Source organism: Coptis chinensis, chromosome 3 (assembly GCF_015680905.1).
Source record: "Coptis chinensis isolate HL-2020 chromosome 3, ASM1568090v1, whole genome shotgun sequence".
NCBI classification, from domain to species: Eukaryota; Viridiplantae; Streptophyta; class Magnoliopsida; order Ranunculales; family Ranunculaceae; genus Coptis; species Coptis chinensis.
In genome coordinates this window covers 48,366,721-48,392,243 of record NC_141458.1, presented here as the reverse complement: position 1 = coordinate 48,392,243, position 25,523 = coordinate 48,366,721, and the positions used below count along the sequence as shown (strand labels likewise).

At 42.7% G+C, this 25,523-nt stretch overlaps 1 long non-coding RNA gene across 1 annotated transcript; it reads left to right on the top strand.

Annotated features, from left to right (window-relative positions):
• Nucleotides 1–11,893: 11,893 nt before the first annotated feature.
• On the top strand, nt 11,894–13,150 carry LOC147509857 (uncharacterized). Its single transcript, XR_015216660.1, has 3 exons — nt 11,894–12,112; nt 12,252–12,305; nt 13,019–13,150. It is a non-coding gene; the product is annotated as an uncharacterized LOC147509857 (long non-coding RNA).
• The last annotated feature ends 12,373 nt before the right edge of the window (nt 13,151–25,523 follow it).

The following is a 25,523-nucleotide window of genomic DNA, read 5'->3' as shown; positions in this document are numbered from 1 at the left end:
ATGGAGAGTGGCCTCAAAGAGTCATTCACCGCGGTGGCTTTTTCAAAGCGCCCCGCACCTTGAAACACCGCTCACTACTAGGGTCGCCCCGAAGAACGACCGAAAGCGTTGGCGGTACTGTATGCTTTCGAGTCGATAGGTACATCAAGTTACAAGAAGGTTTGAAAAATCAGAACCAAGATGAAGAAGAAGTAGAAGAAGGAGAAGTTTACGAGGTATCATCATCCTCTAAAAAACAACCCCGACAACAAAGGCAGCCCTCCAAACTCAAAGCGAGCAATGACTGAGAATTCGCCGTACTCACTAGATCTCCTAGTTACATACTAGAGAAGATCAAACGAGCTGCCTACTACCGACCTGAGATCAGACAACCGGCAGATCGCCCGACCCGCCCCTATTTAGCGCTTCCAGCGAGGCAGTGCCATGAGACCGATGTGTGCTGGGGGCTCAAGCATTACTTGCAGGATCTCATAGAAGCCGGACACATCAAGCAATACACTAACATACCCTACGGCGACCTGCGCCACAAGCTCATGGCCCGCAGAGTACGAAGCAGATCCCCCCCTCGACGTAACGATCAGAGGACCCAAGGTCGCTCTCACAGCAGAGGACGTTCCCGGGACCGCTCTCGTCAAGATCGTCGCCAACCGTTAACAGGTCGCGAGTACGACAGAACCATTCACATGATCACACTTCAGGATGATTCCGTCTCAACATCTCGAGAAAAGAGAAGGTGCGTTGGCGCCCTTCATGAAGTTTACAACTTTTCTTCGCAGGCCGCACCCGCACCCCGCAGTTCAGGACGTAGGTCAGGAGATATCACCTTCTCAGAGGCCGACCTCAACAAGGTTTGCCTCCTGCACAACGACACACTCGTGGTCCACGTCAAAATCAGCGACTGGACCGTCAAGCGAGTTTTGATAGATCCTGGAAGCTCCTGCGATATTTTGTTCTACCATACGATCCAAGAGATGAACCTGCCAAAATTGGTTTTCATAGACCCGATCGCACCCCTCTTTGGATTCAATGGCTCCAGGGCCGACCCAATAGGAGACATCATACTCCTAGTCTCAGTGGGCTCCCAAGAAGACAAGGTCAGCTTCAACACGCGTTTCAGCGTCCTCGATACCAAGTCGTCCTACAACGCTATTCTAGGACGACGATGGATCCATCAAATGTAGGCAGTGCCGTCCACTTTGCATCAAGTGATCCGTTTTCCTGGCCCGAGGGGAATGCTGGAGCTACGGAGCAACCAGCTCGAGGCATATCATTGTAACGGATCATCGCAATGGCGAACAAGACCCTTTGAATCTCCATTAACGCGTCGAAACGAGCCCCCACCAGCTATACAATGGCCAAAGACTTAGTGGCGAGGTCGAACCACCGCGACCAAAGCGTAAGCGGGGGCTCCAACAAGAACTTCCTCTCACCAGCCCAGATCCCGACTTCCACTAAGGCAGCAGTTGTCCCAGCATCACAAATCCTCGAGGTCGCCCCAGTAGAGATCGCCCCGCTAGCTCTCATACAGCCAGTGCTACTGCAGCAAACCATTCCAGCTTCTGTTGTCATGGCCATAGAAGTCACTTCGGACTCTGTTGTCGTAACCACAGAAGACGCTCCAGCTCCTACAGCTACTACAGCTACTCACCAGACCAGCACAACATCTACAAAGTGCAATCCTCCAGAGAGCACTCAAACAGCACAAGTCTCAAAGACCGACCGTAAGAAGAAAGGACAAGTGAATCACGGGAACGAAGAGGCGACCCTAAACTCGTCTATGTCGGGGCTAACCTCGACCCCACACTTAAAGCTCATCTTGTAAACTTTTTGTCAATGAATAAAGATGTGTTCGCTTGGTCGTATATCGATGTACCTGGTATAGATCCTAGCGTTGCATGCCATAGGTTAAACGTCAACCCTGGTGCCAAACCAGTTCGACAACGACCTAGACGATTGTCATTATGTTTTCAAAAAGCAGTGAACGATGAGGTCGATAAACTCAAGCAAGTCGGTTTCATCTGGAAGGTCGATTACCCGATTGGGTAGCAAACATCGTGGCAGTTCCGAAGAAGAATGGTACAGTCCGCCTGTGCGTCGACTTCACCAACGTCAACAAAGAAACACCTAAAGACAGCTTTCCACTACATAGAATCGACCGACTAGTCGACCAGACTTGTGGGCATGAGCTGTTATCATTCTTGGATGCATATAGTGGGTACAACCAAATACCACTCACTGAGGAAGATCAGGAGAAGACCTCATTCATCACTGAGCAAGGAATGTATTGCTACAACGTTCTCCCGTTCGGACTTAAGAACGCCGGGGCGACTTATCAACGACTGGTAACTGACATGTTCCAGGACATGTTAGGCGACACCATGGAGGTCTACATAGACGACATGGTCGTCAAAAGCAAAAAAGCGGGTGACCACCTCACTCACCTTGAGCAAGCGTTCTCCAGATTATGCCGAACTGGAATGAAGATGAAACCAGAGAAATGCCTCTTTGGAGCATCCTCCGGAAAATTCTAGGGTATCAGGTCTCACAGCAAGGTATCGAAGCAAACCCAGACCAAATTCGGGCGTTCTTAGACATGCCCGACCCACAAACAAAGAAACAGATACAAAAATTGTCAGGCATGGTCGCTGCACTCAACCGATTCATATCGAGAGCGTCAGACAAGTGCCAACCGTTCCAACAAATCCTAAAAAAAGGTGAGCAGTTCTCATGGAACGATCAATGTCACCAAGCATTCTCTACCCTCAAGGAATACCTCACAACGCCTCCCGTCTTAGCCAAACTAACAGACGGAGAAACACTGGGGTTCTATCTGGCAGTATTAGATTTCGCCATCAGTTTGCTTCTCTTCAAAGAGGAAAACAATTCAGAAAAGCCGATCTACTTCAGAAGTAAGACGCTCATTCCAGCCAAGAAGAATTATTCCCACGTTGAAAGAGCAAGCGATTGCTTGCTTTATTATTATTTCGGCAAAAAAAATTCAGACCTTACTTCCAAGCTCATCCAATCAGAGTACTTAGCGACCTTCCATTGAAGCGGATCCTTCACAAAGAGAATAAGACTACTAGGATGGCGATATGGGCCGAAGAGCAGGGTGAGCACCACATGGACTTCGTCCCCCGCACGTCGCAGAAGGGCCAGGTCGTTGCAGATTTTCTAGTCGACGACCCCAATTGGGAGCCAGAAGCAGAGGTCGCACCCACAAAAGCAAACATAAAAACAGTCTGGTCCCTCTACGTTGATGGTTCCAGTAACCCAGGAGGCAGTGGTATCGGAATCGTTTTAGTATCCTCCGAGGGAGCTATGATAGAAAAGGCAGTTCACATAGACTTTGCAACCTCCAATAACGAAGCGTAGTACGAGGCATTAATAATGGGGTTGCGTGCGGCAATCCAACTCGGTGTAAAGGAGCTCCAAATCTTTAGTGACTCACAACTGGTTGTTCGCCAGGTCGCAAAAGAGTACACTACCAACGAAGGTAACCTTTTCAAATACCTTCAAGTTGTTAATGATTTACTTCCTTCTTTCAGCAGAGCTACAGTACACCATTTTTTGCGTGACGAGAACCGTCACGCAGATAGCTTAGTGTACCTAGCTACGCAGACACCGAACTGTGCCCCTAGACAACTGACCATTGAAGTGGTCGGCCGACCAGCTTACCAAGCGGACCATGTCTTAGCAATCAGTGACCTGTGCCCACTCTCTGGAGACCAGATGAGTCAAACATGGATGCAGCCTATTATACAATACATCCAAAGACGCGTGCGCTCCCGGATGAGCCGCATTCAAAGCCGAAGAAGATTCCGCACCAGGCACGTAGCTATTATTTGGTAAATGACAGGTTATTTCGCAAATCTGCTGGGGGACCTCATCTGAGATGCATCAATCCAGAGCAAGGTCAGTTAATTTTCGCTGAGATTCATGAAGGAGAGTGTGGAAACCATGTTGGAGGTCCCTCATTAGCCCATAAGGCGATCTCCCAAGGATACTTCTGTCCCGGTATGCAGATCGATGTCAAAACGTATGTCCTCAAGTGTGTCAAATGTCAAACATTTGGGTACAACATCATTCAGCCAGCCCGCGAAGTGATCAACATCGCGAGCCCTTGGCCGTTCCACATGTGGGGCATGGACATTATGGGACCATTCATCCCTCAGAAGAGCACCGGCTTCCGCTTTGTCTTGGCTGCCACAGATTACTTCACTAAGTGGGTCGGGCGGTTCCGTTGGCACACGCCAAAGAGTCACATGTCGGGAATTTCATTTGGACTCATATCATCACAGATTTGGCTTACCACACACGCTAGTGATGGACAACGGTTCGGTTCAAGGGCAAAACAAATGAGAGTTCCTAGCCAAGTGGAAGATCGTTCATGCATTCTCCACTCCCCAGTACGCTCAAAGCAATGGACAGGCGGAGGCCAACAATAAAGCCATTTTAGAGAACTTGAAGAAAAAGATCGAAAAGAACAAGAGCCCATGGCCAAACCAGCTCGAGAACATACTATGGGCTCACCGCACCACAGCTCGTTCCAGCACAGGCGAATCACCATTCTCCTTATGTTATGGCACAGAAGCTGTCATCCCCACCGAGCTGACAATCACGACAACTCGATCTGAACTTGTCGAATCAGGTCATAATGACTCAGTACTAGCTCGAGAGGTCGATCTGCTGGAAGAGCGACGCGACCTAGCAGCTATCAGAGTTGCATCTTACCAACAGATCCTAAAGCAGTCCTACAACAAACGAGTACATCATCGATCTTTTCACCCTGGTGATCTAGTCTTGAAAAAAACTCAAGATGATTCTAAACTAGCACCAACGTGGGAAGGCCCCTACATAGTGGAACGCGTCGTTGGCAATGGAGCGTACTGGATTAAAACCCATGAGGGGAAGTTATTGCCACGGCCTTGGAACACGTACTTGTTAAAGAAGTTTTACCATTAGTTTCATAATGTTTTGTAATTTAGGTCTCCATTTGCTACAAATTCAAGTGTAAGATACTCAAGATTGTTATTATAATCTACGGTATTTACTCGCATCTCCAAGCCACGCCACTCGCACCGTAAGCACCATCAGTACATATGCACGGACAACAGGCTCATAACCTCTCCGAGTCTCGCTAGTTGAGGACCTATACTCCTAGGATCAACTCAGCGAGAACGCTCAGAGAAAGACGCCTCGTAGGGGCTACACGCCTCTCGAAAGCGTAACGCTCTCAAGAGCTTACGGGCTCATAGCTCTCCGAAGTCTCGCTTAGTTGGGGACCTATACTCCTAGGATCAACTCAGGCAAAAGAACGCTCAGAGCAAAGACCCTCGGGGCTACACACGCCTGCGAAGCGTAACGCTCTCGAGCTTATAGGCTTATAGCCTCTCGAAGTCTCGCTAAGTTGAGGACCTATACTCCTAGGATCAACTCAGAGAACGAACGCCTTCAGAGCAAAGACCCTCGGGGGCTACCACACACTCTGGCGTAGTAGAACGCCTCGGCTCTCGGGGAGCTTATAAGCTCATAGCCTCCGAAGTCTCGCTAGTTGAGGACCTATACTCCTAGGATCAACTCTCAAGAACGCCTCAGAGTAGCCCTCTCGGGGGCTACACACGCCTCTTGCGAAGCGTAACGCCTCGGGAGCTTATGGGCTCATAGCTTTCTCCGAAGTCTCGCTAAGTTGAGGACCTATACTCCTAGGATCAACTCGAGAACGCCTCTCGAGCAAAGCATGCCCTCGGGGGCTACACACGCTCTCGCGAAAGCGTAACTCGGGGAACTTACAGGCTCATAGCATCTCCGAGTCTCGCTAAGTTGATGACCTATACCCTTAGGATCAACTCCGCGAGAACGCTCTCAACGAGCAACATGCCCTCAGAAGTTTGTAGGGTCATGAACCCCCTAAGTCTAAACTAATCGGACACTTACATCTCCGAGATCGCTCTCCCGAGCAATACTACACAAACATAACGCTTTACAATAGCACATCTCAGAAACAAGCCCAATAAACAGAGTAATAGCTACAAGCAGACAAGCAAAAGATAACATTAATCATACATTTACCATGGAGCTACACGACCAGTTTTAGATAATCAGTTCTAACCCACCGATCTGCTGGGTTTACCCAGAAAATCCAGATCGGACCGGTGAACAAAGGAAAAAAAAATTAACAAACTGCCACTTTCGTGGACACCAGTTCTCTGTATCAACAAAGGCGAACTGCTCAGGCAAGCCTGAAAACACAGCTCCAATGTTTAACCCTCGTAGGGGGAAAGAACAGACATAATCACTACAACATGAACCAAGTTTCTTACCAAGACAAAGAAGAGAAATCACCATCACGGAGCCGCGACCACATGTTTGTCCTGAGGAGCAAATCGGGCCGGCTGAACGTGCCTCGTGAGTTCGCGAAAACAACGCCAAGATACCCGTCCCCTTGAGCCCTTTTCCGCCTCTTTTCAACCGACAATACTTCGTCCAAATTTTGGCATACTCGCTACAGGCCGTGGTATACGCACTTTGAGCTTTGCGAGCAACCCCCTGACATCACTTAGCGTACTCAGTGACTTCCGCTACCTCCATTTGCAGCTCAACCATTCCAGCGACCAGTTTAGTGTTCTCATCGCAGAAGAAGACGGCCCGCCCGTCATCAGCGTCGACTTCCCTCTTGTCAGCACCTGGGCTTCTTCGCCAAAACATCCTTCGACTTCGACGGGGAGTTGACGTTAGTATCGACGCGTAACGTTGTTCCTCATCTTATCATACCGGCCCAGAAACTACAAGGACAAAATCATAATCGGAATCACTTACGTAAGAAACAAAGCGCAAAAGCCGGATAAACACTCACCAAACAACTAGCCATGTCCATGGTCCCCCCAGCGTCTCATATATCTTCATCCTCGACTTCAGCTTTGTCCCCGTCTAACACGATCCCCTTCAGTAGACTAGTCGCTATGGGTGCCGAGTGGAAGCTGCAATCAGAACGTTTTACAACACGCTTCTTCCCCGTTCTCCCCACATAGTAGAATTCGCTCCCCACGTCCCCGACACGAGGGAGCGAACTCTCACTAGCGACGTGAAGACCTTGCCCTGTGTCATCGCTTTCCATCAAGTTCGATGGGGAGCCTTCCGCCGCGGCGTGGCGACTGAACACAATGCCGCCAGCCGAGTCGGCGGCGATCCTGGATCGCTTGCTCTTCTTGCCCCCAGACGCCACAACTTTCCTTTTGCCATGGTCCCCATGCACATGAGGACGGAACTCTATCTCCTCCATGAGCAGAGGGGAACTCTCTCTTACACTCCCTTCTCCACTAACGTACGGAAAGCACCGAGCCATAAGCGAAGCTGAACACAGAAAAGAAAAGAACGCTGGTTAGAGTGGCCAGTAACCTTTACATTCATGATCTAAAAGAAGAAAAGAGAAACGTACCTGAGTAAACGGGAAAAGAAAGTGAAACAAACGCAAGAGGAAAGAGAAGCAGCTGCAACAGGAAGAACAAAAGAGCAAATGCCCGTTCTCTCCAAGACAGTCATATTTATACCCTTTAAACGCGTCTCTTCCCAAGGCACACCATTATGGCATCGAGACGGGCGACCAACCAACCCGGCAGCCATCATTTCAAATCTCCCAACCGCCCATTATTCCGACATCGTGCCACGCGACGACTATAGCTTCAGTCGCCCAGTAGTACATAACGCCTGGCAAGCGCCCTCATAGACGAAAGCGACTCGCACCGTTTAGATCGCGACAGTATGCTTATGCTTACAAATGCAAACATTCTTATCATATACAAGACTAAGTGTAGAAAGCAAAGGCAACAAGATTCACATTCATAAAAGAAGCGACCTGACGACATCGGGGCGCCCAGTTCCGCAGACTAACCATGCCGCTGGAGAATACCGGAAAATCCAAAGACGCTTAGTCACTAGTTATCATAGTCAATGGAAAAGCAGAAAAACGAGCGGCCCAGGTCAACCCAGGAAACCAACTTTATTGTTTACGGCCAGAGGCCCATTACAAACACAAACAACAAAACTTCCTAGACAATATCATCAAGATCTTCTCCAAGAGCGACATTCAACACGGAGGTAGAGTTCAGATCACCAGAAGACGCCACAACTACCTCAACAGCAGCCACGTTGAGCTCACCAGACCCCTGAACGCAAAGGTTACTTACCAGACACATCACCTTATCCATCCCACTCAGATTCGACTCCAGCTCCTTAGCATCCAAGTCCTTCCTATCACCATCCAGGGTCATACCCTCCAGCAAACAAGCAGCTTATAGGTGCGGACTTGTAGCTGCAGTCTGACCTCCTCACATAGCGCTTCTTCCCAGTCACCTCGTCTATGTACATCAGGTTGCGCTCCAGCTCGTCTTTTCCAGTACTGGAGTGCCCCTTACCAGTCTCTCTCACACCAACCTTCCCCTTCATCTTGCCAGAGGGATTCCTAACAACCCTGGGTTGAGCGACATCCGGGGCAACCTCCGGGGCGTCCTCACCTAGGATGCTGAAGTCGAGCATCGGTCTCGCCCTCGAGTTGCGAGCCGCCCTTCCCCCTGTTCGCACTTCACCGCCCCCCAGTGCGGTCTCAGCCACCCTCGCAACCTTTGTAGGTCGAGACTCCGGGACTTTGAATAAAACGTCCTCCACATCGAACGGAGCGCCCTTCGCCCCTCCCTCCCCTCCCCCTGCACCCTCCAGAGGCCCCAAAGACCTCCGGTCACTTCACCCCGACACGACCTCGGTGCCTATCTTCCCTCGTAACCAGATCACTCCTACGCTTCCCCATCACAGGTTTCTTCGACGTCCTCCCGCTCACCTTACCCCACGCCCTGGCTTTTTGCACTTGCCTTCTCTCCCTAATTGCGGGTCCTCCACGTTCTTCAAAGAAATGAGCAACTTTCGGTAGCTTTTCGTTTTGCTTTTTCGCCGCAAATTTAGCTTAACTTCTCAATCACTGGCCGACTCGACCCTTTACCAAGTAGATATCCGCACGCATAACAAGGCAACAGGTTTGATTAGATAAGTTCAACCAAAGCAAATTTGATATCATCGGACAAACGACCGGTACCCACAAAAGAAGTCGATATTTTATTGTCCACACTGAACCCACTAGCATAGTAGCTTCCTACAAGGAGCATCGGTCGTTTGTCCCACGACTCGTTACTCTTACCATCCAGAACGCTTGATAGCGTAGCTCGAGTTTGCAAGCTAAAGTTCAGTGACCTAGATCGCTTTACGAGGTAGTGCTCGATAACATCAGCGACCTCAATTCGGTACTCACCGCTGGCGTTCAATAGGTCAAAAACCTTGAACAATCGCCACGTGTTACCCACAAACTGAACAGGTGCCTTGCCACGTTGGTTCGGGGAACTCACAAACCCTTTGGAGAACGGTATTGTCATGGACATAGAAACACCCTAAAACCGCCTCACATGATAATCACCCCATGATTTTGTGGGGTGTACCTATCGCTATAAACTAGAGCGTTCTGGTTAGGCTCATGGATCTCCAGACCGCTTACGGTTATCCCATATTTCTCTCTCAGATATGGGAATGCCCTCAAAGCATGTCTGTCCACAACCCTAGGCGGCAGCCCGCTCGAAGATGACCTCTCACAGCAACCTGAAGTGCTAGCTTCAGCAGCTACAGACGCAGATCGAGCCGCATCTTCCTTACTACTAGCCCTCTCAACCGCCTCATCTTCATCATCACCCTCAACCACCCCACACACAGACTCATCTTTCTCATCATCTTCGTCATCCCAGCCAAGAGAAACTTCATGGACCTTATTAGATCGAGTGTCATCGGAGTCAGACATTTTTCTTCTAACCCTAACAGGTCTAGCTACTAAGTAACTAACAGGGTATCCTAACAACTCTAGAACAGAGGCTAAGCACGAAACAAGAAGTAGAGGTTCAACAATGGCAGAGAACTAACCTGAAGGATGATGCGGTAATGAAGTAGTGTCTACCAGACGAAGTAGCTAAATGAAGTTTCAAAAGAGCCAGCGAAATTTTTGAACAACCGCCCCTCTAGTTTCCAAGGCATCATGATTACACCCCAGCCCTAGCTGCCCACGACTTCCAAAACCAATCCTGTCGTTTTTCACATCCCGAAAAACGGGCGGGCGACTTTTTTTCTCTCAGAATCGCCAGATCCCGCCACGCTACGAACACGCCAAACGCGTTTGCACCCACCCCTTCGCATGGTTAACACGAGCCGCCTCACAGATCGTTGGAAATTTCCACCTCTAGCATGCTCCACGCGCGCGACCGATCTCTCTCAGCAGGTCATTTTCACAACCTACTGAGAGGGGGCTGTGTAGGGGAGTGATATTCTCTATCCAGCACGCGCATAACATGGTGGAAATGACACATCGACCTGTGGATCCAGGTCGCATCCATGAGCTAATAGAACGATACTAACATGTCGCAGTATCACGCGAACTACGCTAGGAAAGTGACTCAAATACCCCTTCCAGAAGCAATCATGACTAAAGGTGTACTTGCACATATCTTGGCCGTCAGCCACTGGTCACGGCTGCAAGCTACTTATACAGACTGACACTCCACATCATTACAACAGACCTATGAGGACAGTTCTCACATGTTACCCTGATCTCCACCCCTCGTTTGGGATATCCTTTACACGTGGTGGGCAAGGATATACCCTCAATATCTATAAATACCTCTCCTATGAACTATGCCAGACCTGATTCTACTCTCCCCAGAAGAACCTAGAGTAAGATACGTCGGTAGTTCGCTCTCAAGACAAACTCGGTCCATCCAAAAACCTATTCCAGTCTCCTATTGACTGTTTGTAAGGGAAAGCTAAATCACACCTTTACACCCATGTTTCCTTCATCCTAGCTTCGTAGGTACTAACATTCTTGAATTGGCTGAACGATTTAATTTGATTTTTAGGTTCTCTAATTTTGTGTTTGCAATGGAACTAATGGATTGAGTTTATAATTTTATTCTACACTATATCTGGATGAAAGATGTGACTTTTAAGTTTAAAGCTTCTGCTTCCTTTTTATTTAAAGGGAAAGTTTAGAACTTGTGCATTTACTTTTTGTTTTATACATCCAACTTCCATTGTTATAGATTTGTGACTGTTATTGAGGGATTCCTATATTCTTTTTACTTTATAGATATTTTTCGGACTTGTAAAGTTGGGATGTTTAATTTTGATAGGTTTTTATCAGATTTGTATGGATTGTATGCTTAGATATTGATATTGGTATACGTGAATATATATTGGGTCTATGGACGTCCATATACTCCGCATGTGTTTCTTAAGTTGAGGCATGTTATTTACAATAGTGTCAAACTAATCAAAATTATCTTTTGAAATTGTCAAAGTAAAATGTTAATTGTTATCTAGACAGAGATTTAATGTTACTTTTACTTCTCAGATATTGTTAATGTCATGTTACAGAGCAAAGAGTTTGGTGACTCCTCTTGTTACTTTTATGGTAAATGCTATTCTCTGAGACTTAGATTTTTTTTACTTTTTTGCAGTTGCAAGTATGGTTCCACATGCCGCTATAATCATCTTTACCGAAATGGTATGCTTGTATTTCTTCCCAAATAGTTTGTGACATTCTTGTATTTGTGGCCATCTGTTATTTTATTAAAATCCTTTGATGACATATATTGCAGTTATAAATCCTCCACTTGCTACCGGGTCAAAGCAATGTCAGAATCAACTCCCCGCTGCCGGCTTGAACTTTGGAGTCATTAATCCGCTGCCACTATTCTCCCATCCATTGATCCCGTCTAGCTCAGACAATGGTAAACTCAAACTCTTTGAAACTATATTACCTTCTTGGTTGTACGATTTTCTGTTTGGCTGGTGTCTGTTTTTCCTTTATAAGAAACGTTGTCGGAGTTGATGTTGCTTTTGTAATATATCTACTATTGTAGATCCCTTAAACCACCTTTGCGGTGCCTGGAATCACCAGTTGGAAACTTAGCTGGATAGAATCAGTGGAGAACAAACATTGAGTGGTATGACGGCCACCTAACATCATAATAGCTCCAAACTGGCCAGGCCACATTGGACAATGCCTTATGCCTTGTCATGAAAACAGGTGAAAAGATGAAACAAGCTGCCACATAAGAATTTACCTGGACCGAGACCCATGTGATCGAGAGTCGCTTTGAGACCTTGCGAGTTGTGTCTAATGGTCTTGGTTCTAGACTTCAATTCATAATGTTCTTCTTTCGCAGCTTGGAGTTAACCCACCTTTTTACCCTCAACGACCTGGGCAGATGGAATGTGACGTAAGTATTCGATACTCAAAATTCTAGTGAGCTTCTGATTTTATATTATCGTGATTCTTAGCAGTAATTATTATGAAGGTTTTGTTACATTTGATGTAGTCAACGTGTGTCATCTTCTCTATTCATAGAAATGTAATTTACGTCGTTAGTCGCTCTATGGAAAGGCGATGCTTCAATCTTTTAGCAGGTCGAAGTGTTCATTTTAGCATTAAAGCTCTTTTCTTTTACAATTGTTGTTTCTTGTATTATTGTGTCGTGCTACACTATGAATAGATTATTTCATAGATGTGTTGGAAAAAGTTAACTTTGTATCCCCAGCTGTTCTGTTGTTATTTGTCACTACTTTTACTACGTGATGATTAGTGAACTTTTTTTTTATCATGTGCATACTTCATAGATTGGTTTCAACTGGAAAAAACTGAAATGTTTATCTTCCAGCTTGATAGATCAGCATGTTGCAATGGCTCTGTGAACTCTTTTGAATAAAATGTTGTGTTTCTTTGTTTCTTGACTTATTTTCGAGATTTTGATATTTTAGTCTTAAGAAGCTCAAAAGATGGTCGTTATTTTAGTCTTCGATAACAATAACTTAGTTTAATTTATTATTCTCGTCGTATTTTACTTTTATATGTTATTTCTTCACGTTTTTTGAAGCATCACGACCGATGTTAATTTTTGGATTGACGAATTAGCTTATGTTTTTTTTTTTGCAGAAATATAGTAGGCTGGCAGCATGTATAGTACATGGTTGATTTCGTAGTTTCATGGTTTTTTATTTTGGGGCTGATGATATGCCGAATGTAGTATGGCTAGATTGAAATACTGTGAAGTGTAAATAATGTTTAGGGTAATTTCCCAATTAGTAACCCATAATGTCAATCTGTTCCCAAGTAGTAACCACTCTTCAATTTTGACTTTTCAACCTCACTTTTGACACTTTTGCCCTTCTCCTTATTTTCAAACAATGCCCACGTGGACATGCAACACTCTCTCTCTACTGCAACACTCTCTCTCCTTATTTGAAGTGATTTGAAGTGATTTGATGGGTGTGTGGATTTAAACCACAGATTATCTTAGAGATGAAGAGATGCAAATGAACGGTCACGAACGCATCTGTGGTTTAAAAGCCTCGAGATTCGTAAACATTAAGATGGACGGTTATTGACATTAACACTGTTCATATACTATTTTTATTATAAAAAAATTATTTTTAATAAGAAAAATGTAGAAATAATAAGATTCTTGTAAAAATAACAAGAATAATGATAAAAAACATGAATAATGGATAAGATTCTTGTAAAAATAACAAGATAAAAATCATGAATTAAACCCCTTAAAACTAAGCAAAATCTACACAAAGATTCACGGGACACATGTTCCGTTCTACCACTATCATCAACAAAAATTGCAAAAGCAATTTAAACTAAGACAAAACATAAACCCCAACATAAAAACTGAACGTAACATAACAATGTAACATAACAACCCTTAATCTTCATCGTCTTCATCTTCCTCCTCGCCTTCATCATCGCTTCATCATCCCATCATCCCTTAATGGAACTATCATCATCATGTTGGTCTTCCCACATGTAATCAGTAGGGTCTTCAACAAAATAAGGATCATGCATCTCTTCTTCTTCATCATCTTCTTCTTCATCAGCAGTAGTCATCAGTGAGAATAACTATCCCATATTTTCTCGTACTCGTCACTTGAGTAATCAGTGGTTTCACCGCTTGAACATCCGTGAAGAGGCATGTTGATAACTTTGGTAGATTTAACTTTGGTTGTTGCTTTGGTAGATTGTTGCTAATGTAAAGAATATTAGACTGTGAGAGATCAAATTTTAGATGACTATTTCAAAGATAAATGTTTATGGAAACGAGGCGTTGTAATTATGTGGGGTGGTTAGTTTTCTTTTCACCTTACCGTAAATGGTCATCATGACACACAAACAATGAAGGGACAGAAAGACCAAAATTAATTTAGAAAATGAAGTGAATTTTGACCCTTTGTCAAACCCAATGTAATTCATTTGTTGCCATATTAGAGGACATGCAAGTATGCAACTCGACTAAATTACCCCGAAATTAACCCATAAATGGACCCTAAATGGATTGAATGAATAATTTGGGTACCCATAAATAATTATCAATGTACAAGAAAGTTACTGATAGTCTTAAGGCCACAATATAGTTATTCATTGATGCATCTAATATGAATATCATTATTTTGGCGGAAATTTGAGGATTGACATGTGTCCCCAATTTAAAGGCAATCAAACCCTTTTTTTTTTTTTCAAATACCCATGTTTATTTCATGATATCTAGTGGCAAGCATGCTTCGGCATGTTAAAAAGCTTCATGTAGAATGTTAATCTTTATACTGAATTTACTGAATTTTTTTTAACCTTATTAGAATTAATTATTTAGACAATGTATAGTAAAAGTTGCCGATAGTTCTAGGGTAGGAATATGTTTGTTCATTTGATAGAGGAATCAACATGGACATCAAGATTTTGGCGGAAATGAAGTTGGGTACCCAATGAAGTCCGACACGGGAGGAAATGACCTTGGAACGTACGTGTCACATTAACCAAAACTTAAAGAAATCAATTGGGAATTAGGGGGAAAAACTGTCCTAGTGAAGCTCAATTAAATTTGGAAACCCTAATTTTTAGTTTCACTTCAATCTCCATATTATAACCCCACCCTCATTTTATCTTTACGGTTCGAATTATTGGTGGAGAAATAAGGAAGCTTAACCTGACATGTAGAATGTCATTAGATAAAATGCAGAAATTATTTGGTGGATTTAGTAAGGAAGAAATGGAGGATTTTGAGAATTCCTGTTTTCGAAGCTTTTTACAAATCCAAAAAAATATGCACGCAACAACTACTCTAGTTTGTGCCATAGTTAGCCATAAAGTTGGTAGACTTTGCTATCGGATTGGTAACAAAGATTTGGTATTCAAGAAGAGTGATGTTGCATTGATTATGGGTCTTAGTGTAAACTCTGTTGCTAACTCATTCTACACCACTGACGTGAAGAACAACACATCAGAATTTCGTGCTAGGTTTTTTAAAGGAAGCACTGTTAGTGAGACAGAAATATTAGATGCTTTAGTGGTGGCAAAATCCAGTGGTAGTGAAGATAAAAGTGATATATTTAGGCTCAATAGGTTGTATGTGCTGCTCCAAGTTGTGCTTCCTGGATCTTCTAGGACTGTAGATGGAAGGTATGTTGATCTTGCAGAGGACCTAGCTGCTTTTGATCAGTTTCCATGGGGCACACCTTGCTTTGAGATGTTGGAATACTGTTTGGATGATATTTACAAAAATGTGTTAGCTGAGAAGGACTCCTTTGCAGTTTATGGTTGTGTTATTTGTTTTGATATTTGGGCATACCTTCACATCCCTCTTGGGGGCTCGTAGAGGGCATTGAATGGTAAATTCCCAAGAATACTAGATTGGGTTTAGTTGCCTCCCAAGAACTTACATCTCCGGACACGGAAGAAGAAGCTCGAGCCTCTTAAGCGGTAAGGTTGTTGCCTTTGACACTTTGGATATTGAAGAAGAAGAAATGAATGAAGATGTAATGAAGGTGGCTTTCAACCAACAAGCCACACAAAGCCGGTTTCGAGAGGAGATGCTTCGAGGCAGCACACCTACCGAAAGGCCTTGTAAGCATATGATTGAAACTCTCTGATTGTTGATTATAAACTCTACATTGTTGATTATAAACTGCATTGCATTGTTGATTATAAACTCTACATTGTTAATTATATTCTAGAATCGATACATCAAGAATGCATTTGACATCCGTTGCATTTATAAGAAAGGTTCTTAAACCGAAAATATCGGGAAGTATATATTACATTTTTGTTGACTCACGGGATAGGTTCTTAAACTTGATATATCGTAAACTCTATGGTAGTTTTATGTTAACCGATAAGATAGGTTCAGAACCGGATATATCGTGAACTTTATGTTAGTGCTCATAAGGTAGATAGGACTCATAAGATAGGACTCTATGATACACCAGCAATGCTTACTTCAACTAACTTTTGAATGCAGGTTAGGGTGGCTCGGAATGACATCAAGTCTGAAATTAGGATGTATGGAGACAATATCGCAAGGGGTTTTTTGTGGTGGGAAGAAAAGTGGATTGGGTGAACCATCATCATCCCGGGGGTTGTGAAGGGACCAAGAACAAAGAAAACAAGGGGAAGAAGTCGCGGTCTACACCAATGCCGATGTTGTTGTCAAAAACCTACTACACGGTTTGTTAAGAATAAGGTTAAAGTTGTTGTGGAAGAAGTCGTGGTCTACCCCACCTTCTAAGAGGAAGTCATCATCCCCACCTTCTAAAGGAAGTCATCATCCTCTAAGAAAGTAACATTTGATCTTTCACATGAGGTTGAAGAAAATAGAAAAAGAGGAGTGAATGCGGGTTTAAAATGGTAAGGAGGAGGGTGAAGAGAAACATAGTATGCAGCAAGTGAGAGTCCAAACCACCAAGGTTAAGTAAAAGTAGAGGGTGTAAAGGCTAGCAAAAGGCAAACAATTTTGAAAAGAAGTCAAGTCGATTGAGAAAAGAAAAGACATGGAGGCTAAGAGCAAGGAAGCTAACAAACCAAAAAGAAGAAGAAATTTGATTGGTTTAGGTGAGGAAGAAGAAGATGGAGAGGGAGAGGGTAGTGAAACCGATCTTGTTCAAAAGAAAGCCGATGTTTTGAGAGATATTAGTGAATAGTTACCCAAGACTCCTCATGATGACCAGTGATGGGGGGAAGACCATGTACATGGTTTTTCCAAGAACCCGAACATGAACATGAAGGCCCTTATGATAATGATGAGGGTGCTCCAGAGTTTTAGTTGAGGAGGTTGAAGAGAGGTTGTAAATACCTACAAATGTCAAGAGAATGTGGTTCGTGAGTCTTTGAGCAATGAAGTGCAAGGAAGAGGGTGTGAAAGAGCCCGTTGATGAGAATGTGGTTGGTCAAAGTTCCCTAGTGGAAGTCTATAATATGGATGTTGTTGAGCATATGCCATTTATTAGTCCCTTGACATTGCTCCCGGTGATGGTCCCCGCCTACACCTAATGTTGATGTTCCCTCCAATGATGATGTTGATATTGATGGGGAAGAAGTCCCGAACTCGAAAATGGAGAAGGTCACATTTTTCTTCGCTTTTACTTTTGCAAGATCGACATAACCGACTTGCCTATATTGTCACCCACAACCGCCAAACCTTTGAGGTAGATAGTCAACTAAAATCTATTGTTGTTATGAAATCTAAAAATGATAATGTGATGTTGGGAGAACGGATAATGATGTAGATGATGATGATGCCGTGGAGGGAAATGGTGGTCCCCCGATGTGTGCGATACAGAATCAAATGGCAAGTGAAATGGAAAAGAAAACTGAAGAAACACACCAAAGAAGAAAGAAGAGAAGGGAAGGGATGCTGGTCGGGTCATGGGAAGAAAACATTGACAGAATGTGATGAACTCGATCAAGTCCGCGCTCGCCAAAACATTTATCAAGAAAACCACCACCAAAGGTGACCTCCCTCGCATTACAAGATTATTGGAAGATGTTCACAAGGTTGTACATTCCACAAAACTGTTTAGATGCTAGAGTGTTTGGATACAACCAGCCTATTTCAAGGCAAAGTTTCCATTCATTGCATGGAAGAGAGTGGGTCGATGGGGAGGTCAAGATACAACTAACATATTATCTTACATATTTAGCAAAGAACTAACATATTAACCAAAGAACTAACATATTAACCATCAAAGCAACTAACATATTAACCATCAAAGAACTTCGTGATAATAATGTTTAAAATTCTATGACCCGTGTGATCACCATATATGTGAGTTTGTTGATCGATGTGGTACATCCAACATTGTAAGGAAAATGACATTCCGTAAGAAGAAACATATACTATCATCGAGGATGTATACTTTTTCTCGTAAGTTGTATCTCATTGGTTGATGGAATTTGTTTTGTATAGTTCACTTATCGATGAAGTACTTTTTATGATTTTGTTGATATAGAAATTCATGAACAGAGAGTATACAAACTTTAAGAAGAAGATGGAAGACCAAACCTTTGGTGCAACTCCCCGATGACAGAGTAGATAGTGGTGCGATCATCCACATGAAGTTGTTAAAGAGTACTTAGACCCTTATGAAGGAAGAATTAGAGATCAAGCACACCCATCCAGGGCAATGGGTCTTATCATTCCTCTTCAAGTTGAAGGTAGCCACCTGGGTTCTTGAAGTCTACAATTTTGAAAGAGAAAAATCTACAACTATGATTCTCTTGGTCTCAAGAAAGTTTCATGAGCAACTTGCTATAGAGACTTGTCTTACTTATGTCATGAGGTGTGCCGATCCATCGCCACCTCATGATTTGGGAGCCCCTTGGGCTCGTGAAGTTTGTGCCTGTTACTCAACAACCGTGATACAAATAGTTGTGGCCTATTTTGCCTAGCCTATCTAGATCGCTTCTTCCGAGGGGTGTACCCGAGGAAGTAAACAAAATAGATATGCAACCCCATCGAATGAGGAAGAGGATTGGAATGGATATAGTTAATTGTGGGTTGAATCCAGATAATCGTTTCAAAAAGCGCACAAGAGCAATTGGAGAAGAGTTTGGAGGATGCTAAAGAAGTCGGTACGTGAGCAGGGGAATCACTATGAAACAGCTTGGTGGATGCTACTTCTTCTATTTTGTGTTTAGTGAAACAAATAACTTCTTCTATTTTGTGTTTAGTTGTCTAATTTTAGTATGGTAATATCATTTTGTGGTGCCGTTAATATCATCGCCTACTTATTTGTGATGATTAGAATTTGTCATTCATTGCTTCATGCTTTCATGGAGTGATGAGTTAAGTTTTTAGTGAAGCATTTTTATGGAATTAGTTGCCGATAGGTCCCGCCAATGCAATATGGTTATTGGAATATAATGTTTCATCAAACATTTGTGTATAGTTTAGAAGGGAAATGTTTTTCAAGGGAATAGTTTGGCCAACACCACTTGGGGAAAATAGTGTGTTTCCTTTATAAGTACAAATTGGGTTGCCTTTCTTGGTCCATCCCATTTCTCTTTCTATTTTTTTTCTCGTTCAAAATGGGTGGGGGTGAGGATTCTACCAAGAATAATACAAATGTTGGTTCATCATCAACCAACTATAGCAAATGTTTTGAGTGGGGAAACCGGTAATCGGAAGATCAACTGTCCATGGGCAACTACGCACTGTCCGTTATGCTCAAGTATGAATATGAGGTATGGTGTAAGTACAAAGCCACATAGTCTGGAAAGAAGGTTTCTCTCATGCAGGGCCGATCCATGCAAGGGTTTTAAATGGATAGATCTAGAAAGTGAAGGGACACATAAGGTTAAAGCACCTGCTAGTGAAGCAAAGGTGACAAAGGAAAACCAGTTGCAAATCACCATTGATGGTCCTATTAAAATGAAAATAGAGGGCAGTGTTGATGATGTTAGCCTACTTGTAAAGAAACTATCCATTAGAGACTGATATTAATAGTTATCAGTGTTGATGACCATGTCATTGTTATAGTTACCGATATTAATAGTACAAGAAGATGTCCGCTCAAACCAAATTAATTATGAAACCAAAATTGCCAACCAAAACTATCCAAAAATATCAACCCCAAGTAAAGCCCCAAGTAAACTATCCAATTTACCACTAACATATATGCAACCGAAAGTGCCAATTTCAAACAAACAAACCAAAGCTGCCACTATTGGTGATTGGTTAAAAGAAAGATCATATGTACTCTTCATATGCAAAATCTGGTGGAATCCCAACCTGAAAAATCAATCCACTCAAGATCATCATCGGGCAACCCGTGCAAGTTGCCTTATCAGGTCCAAGACCACCACAACGCGCACACCTTCTTCTTTGCACTTTGGGACTCCCTCTCCTTTAGAGCTTTCTCTTTTCTGTGGTCTTAGGGCATCACCTCATCAACGGGTGGACGGACGATGATGCCATCATAAACCCAAACCCATCGTTTCTTTTCCTCTTAATGGTGTCCAGTTCTCTCTATATGTATCCATCATCGTTTCTTTTGTGTACCAATGCAAGCAAAAGTCATTTGTACATAGCTTACAGTGATCGATTGCCTTCATAGCATGGCTACAAGGAAGACCAACCTGTTGAAAGAAACCGCATGTGCAAGTCCTCTCCAAAAGGTCTACGGTGTCAAGACGGGTCTAGTGATTGCACAGAGTAAACGTGCTCACTTGCCTTTGTTGCTGTGAAACGTCTACTCGAATATCTCGACGAGATGAGCACTTCCTCAGCTGATTTGGTCAGTTTTGTCTTAAGCTTTGACGCCATCACCCGGTAGTCATAAAAATGTTTCATTATGTTCAACCTGATACCATTGACAAGAGATGTCACCGGGCATAGCTCTCTCTGGAAGTATCATCTTGTTCCAGCTCTCTATGTGATTTGTGTAGCAAATGCCATACCTTCTCATTGGAGCAAAAGCACAACACCACGACTCTTTCGGAATCTTTACAATCTTTGCATAACCTTTGCTGTCGACACAATAAATTTGGCTCATAAGTCTTACAAATTCTGCCTGTTCATAAGTTTCAGCAGCTCTCTTCACCTTCCCTTTTGTCTCTTGCTTAGTCATACAATTTGAAATGTGTTGTGCACAAAAGCAATGGACCGCATTAGGAAGTATTTTAGGCACGGCTTGAAGAATGCTTAGATGCCTATCAGAGAGAAGAACAAAGTTTTGCTCCGGCCCCAACAACAAGGTCTCTTAACTTTTCCAAAACCAATCCGGTGGTCATTATTTTCCATTGGGACTATGGCAAATGCAATTGAAACACGTGGCTATCGCCATCAGCCGCGATAGCAGCAGTTAGTATGATTGAGTTGTACCTACCTGTCATGAAAGTGCCATCAATCATAATCAATGGACGAAGACATCCTTTGTAAGCTCGGACAGTGACACCGTAGCTCACAAACAAACGTTCAAACTTGTGCTCGGGGTCGATGACGTTTTGCAGTACCGGGTGAAACAATCTGAATCCACTCTTTTAAGTTCTTTACAATAATTTGGCAACATTTGGTATGACCGACTAAAGCTTCCCCTTATCTCAAGCAAGCAAAAAGCGGAACAAACATAAGTTAGTTGTCGCTACTATCAAGGCTCATTAGCCGATATAACCAAGGCAAGGCGCTTACCTTTTGCATTGCAATTTCTTTTGCTTTCCAAGCAACTTTATAACGACACATTTGTGCGGTGGCGCCCTTAACCTCCAACTGCAGAACGTTTCGAGCCATATCAATATTGTCCCTAAGTTTCGATTTCACAACTTCAAACCCATTTTGCATCGCCTTTGTTTATTAGTTGCAATTGCTTTATCTTGTGAACATGTATGTGCTTCTCTCAAGGTTATAATAACCCATATATCGTAACCCGGTTGGTTGGTTTTGCAAACAAATGAAATGTGCAACTGGGAGACTTACACTTCATATAAATCCTCTCGAGAGAAGCTTTCGCGACGACGCAAATCAAACATGTTTGCTATGCGTATGACTTCATGTCTTTTATAAGATCATCCCGAGTAGGATAGTGTTGTCCTACTTTAGGAGGAACAAACTTCAGGTTCACATGAGGAGGAGTTACATCCACTTTAGCTGGTGTTTCGGACTATGGGGAGAGCGTAAGAGGATCATATCCTTGATGTAAGTCTTCTCAATTGAGATCTTCGCGACCGAATAGCCAGAGCATCAACCATTCCATTTGTTTCAATATCAGGTTCACTTTGGCCTTCCTCATCATTACCCATATCATATAGGCGTGCCTCCCAAAAAAAACTCTTGACTACGGTTAGGAGTAGACCATACATCACAATCATCATCCAATAATTGAACTTCATCATCATCATCTTGATTACCACCATTTACTACTCTAACTTCATCATCATCACTCCATCCTTTACTTGTACTACTTCTTCTTCTTCAAAATTAACTTCATGTAGTATTTCAACTTCATCATCATCACCCTCATTATTGTCAATATTTTGATTCATGGAAATTCTATATTCCTCGTGGACGCCCTCCTCAGATCACCATATGGATTTTGGGAATCAAAGTCATCATAATCAGGTTGATCAAGATCCGTACACCATCTTGCTCATCACCATCATTGACCGCCCCTCAGATTATATCAGTAATTAGCTCCCCACTATATCAAATCGAACTATATGTTACCTTGCAAGGCTATAGAGTGTACCTTCCACAAACGAGAGAAGGCGGTGTGACCGTTTTTTTTTCAGTCTTGAAGGTTCAGTGTAACTTCGTGAGGAAACACCCTCGGACAAATATCTATATTTCAATGAACACTCAAGAAGTTCCACACCACTATCGCGACGGTAAGCTATCATCTATCAACATATCCCATTGATATCGAAGACTTACCGCCATCACCTTTTTGAACGATGACAAGCCGTGAGGTTGAATGTGTTCTTCGACGCCGTGAATCTCCACATCTTCCCATTGATGAGTCCCCACTCTCCCACTCCGTGGTTGGTCAAGGGACTTTTCGGAAAACCAAAGATTCATAACTATCGTGAAATAAAACATGTACCCACCCTCACTAATAATGACCTAACCAAATGGAACTGCATTACTTACCAATTGCTTCATCGACAAGTTTAAATTGGTTAATAGGACGCTTCTGACGAGCTAGCTCCTTCTGTTTCAGAAAAGAGTGTTTCACAGGAGAAACAATGCTTGGAGTCGCGTCTTTCTTAAACAACTCAGTAGCAACTTCTTTCTTCTTAACATTAGGCTGTCCATTGCTTACCACTTCTGCCGTTGATAACCCAAACCATCATTGTTTTTTTGGAGACTTTCTTTGTTTCATAATCATGTTCAAATAATCTGTTTCTTCATCAATTCGACCGACGGGGACTTCTTCGTCCAAGTATCTTATAGAAAAAGTAGATCTCTTTCTCGACAACACACCTTCCACGGTACTCATGAATCCTTCAAATGAAATACCCCCATCACAAACTCTCAATTTCACCTCGCCACCAACATACTTCATCCGGCCATACTTGTCCGCTTTCATCTTCCCATTGTAGTGAATAAGAACATCCAAAGAAGTACCTAACCAGTAAGTATAAAAAAAACAACCAAAAAGCGATGGTTACAAAGAAGTACCTAACCATAAACCATAAAAACTGAAAAGTAAATTCAAACATTTAAGCACAAACTAGTTAAACTAACACTTTTAGGACATTTATGACAAAATCTATCTTAAATGCCTTAATATTAAACCCAACATTAAATATAGAATCAACATGGAAACCACCAACATTCTACCACAACTATATAATCAACAAGCATTTATGCATGGAGACGTCATAGCTGTCTTCAAAACCCTCTTCCTTGAAAGATGAAACATCAAACAAACAAAACACTAAACTACGTGGAACAAAACCGTAGACCCAAGGCCCTAGATAGCTTAAAAAACAACAAACTATACCTTTATCATGTGAATGTGTCATGTTTTCCATGTCAAACCTTAAAAAATACAAAAAGCAGAGGGACAATGATGAGGAAGAAGAAGAAACAACCAAGAAAAAAACAGAAACTTTGAGCTTTTGTCCTTATTTTTTAGGTTGGCTCAAAATACGAGGTAAAAGTTGTAAAGGTACTGACAACCAAAATCACTGAGAGTTGCTGATAGTTTATTAGTCAGTTGCTTCTTCATTATAGCAAACACAGATACTATAACATGTTTTGATTAACGTGTTTTCTTGATCAAGATCCAACGGTTGTCCATCACTGTAAAGTCAAACTCATCAGGTACAATATGACAGAGTTATGCGCAGTAGGTAAAGAGGGGAGAGAGAGTGTTACATGTCCACGTGGGCATTGTTTGAAAATAAGGAGAAGGGCAAAAGTGTCAAAAGTGAGGTTGAAAAGTCAAAATTGAAGAGTGGTTACTACTTGGGAACAGATTGACATTATGGGTTACTAATTGGGAAATTACCCTAATGTTTATGTAGGTAGAATTATTGTTGGTTCTTTTATTCTAGACATGTATTGGAATTGGTTTAATATGAAATGAAATTTCAGTTTAGATTATCTATCTTTCATAGCTTTATGATCATTTTATTAGTGCACAAATTAAAAAAAAATATATATATATATATATATATATATATATATATATATATATATATATATATATATATAAACACTATATTGCCGTGCCCATTTGCTGCAAAAAGAATTGAAATTGCGATATGAAGAAACATGTAAAATACTTTTTGCAGCAGTCATGCCCTGGACAAAAAGAAATTTAAATATTAAAAAAAATAAAACTAATTCAAATATAAAACACTGTTTTGCTACAACATGGCCGTGGCTAAATGTTCACTTTTTTGCAGCAGAGGCAAAAGTTGTGGCAAAAAACTTCTTTCCACACCATATATTGCCTCCAACGTGGCTAAAAGTTTTTCCGCTACAAAACACTTTTTGCCACAACTTTTGGACTTTTAGAGACCACAACTGACCGTGGCAAAAGAACATACTTTTAGTAGTGTATTTCCACGTCTTTTGGATACATTCTGTATAAGCAATTGCATTTGCATGCAACTTCAACATAGTCCGCTCAATTTTCGGTTTCTCACCAAAAGACATCATAATCTTAGTAATCAGAATAGGAAAGGGTGCGGTACTTACTCCAACTCCTCTAATCATAGTTAACAAGAAGTCGATGGTACAAAAATCATACCTCTTTTGCTATAATATTCAGAGGACGTGCAGACAGTTAAGACTGATGTCACTGAACTTCTCTTTCCCAATGACATTTTTACCAACCCACTGAGCTACATCTAGCTGGTTGGTTCTCAGAGACGACTGTCGGATGCAATGCGATTTGGCATTGTACTGTCCCTCCAACATAGTCTTTCTCATCAACGCCTCTACCCCCACCCCCATACTGGGATTCCTGCGGTGTGGCTACAAGGTGGCGGTTTGGCTAAATTCGCAGAACATGAGTCAACATTGAAGCACACACATCTCTCTTCGCACCATTTACCTTCACAAAAATCTTCCTACCCTCGATTTCCCATTTCTTGTAAAAATTCAAAACCAAATCCTTAGGGTAAAAATCATTCTCCGTATACCACAATTTTTGCCAAC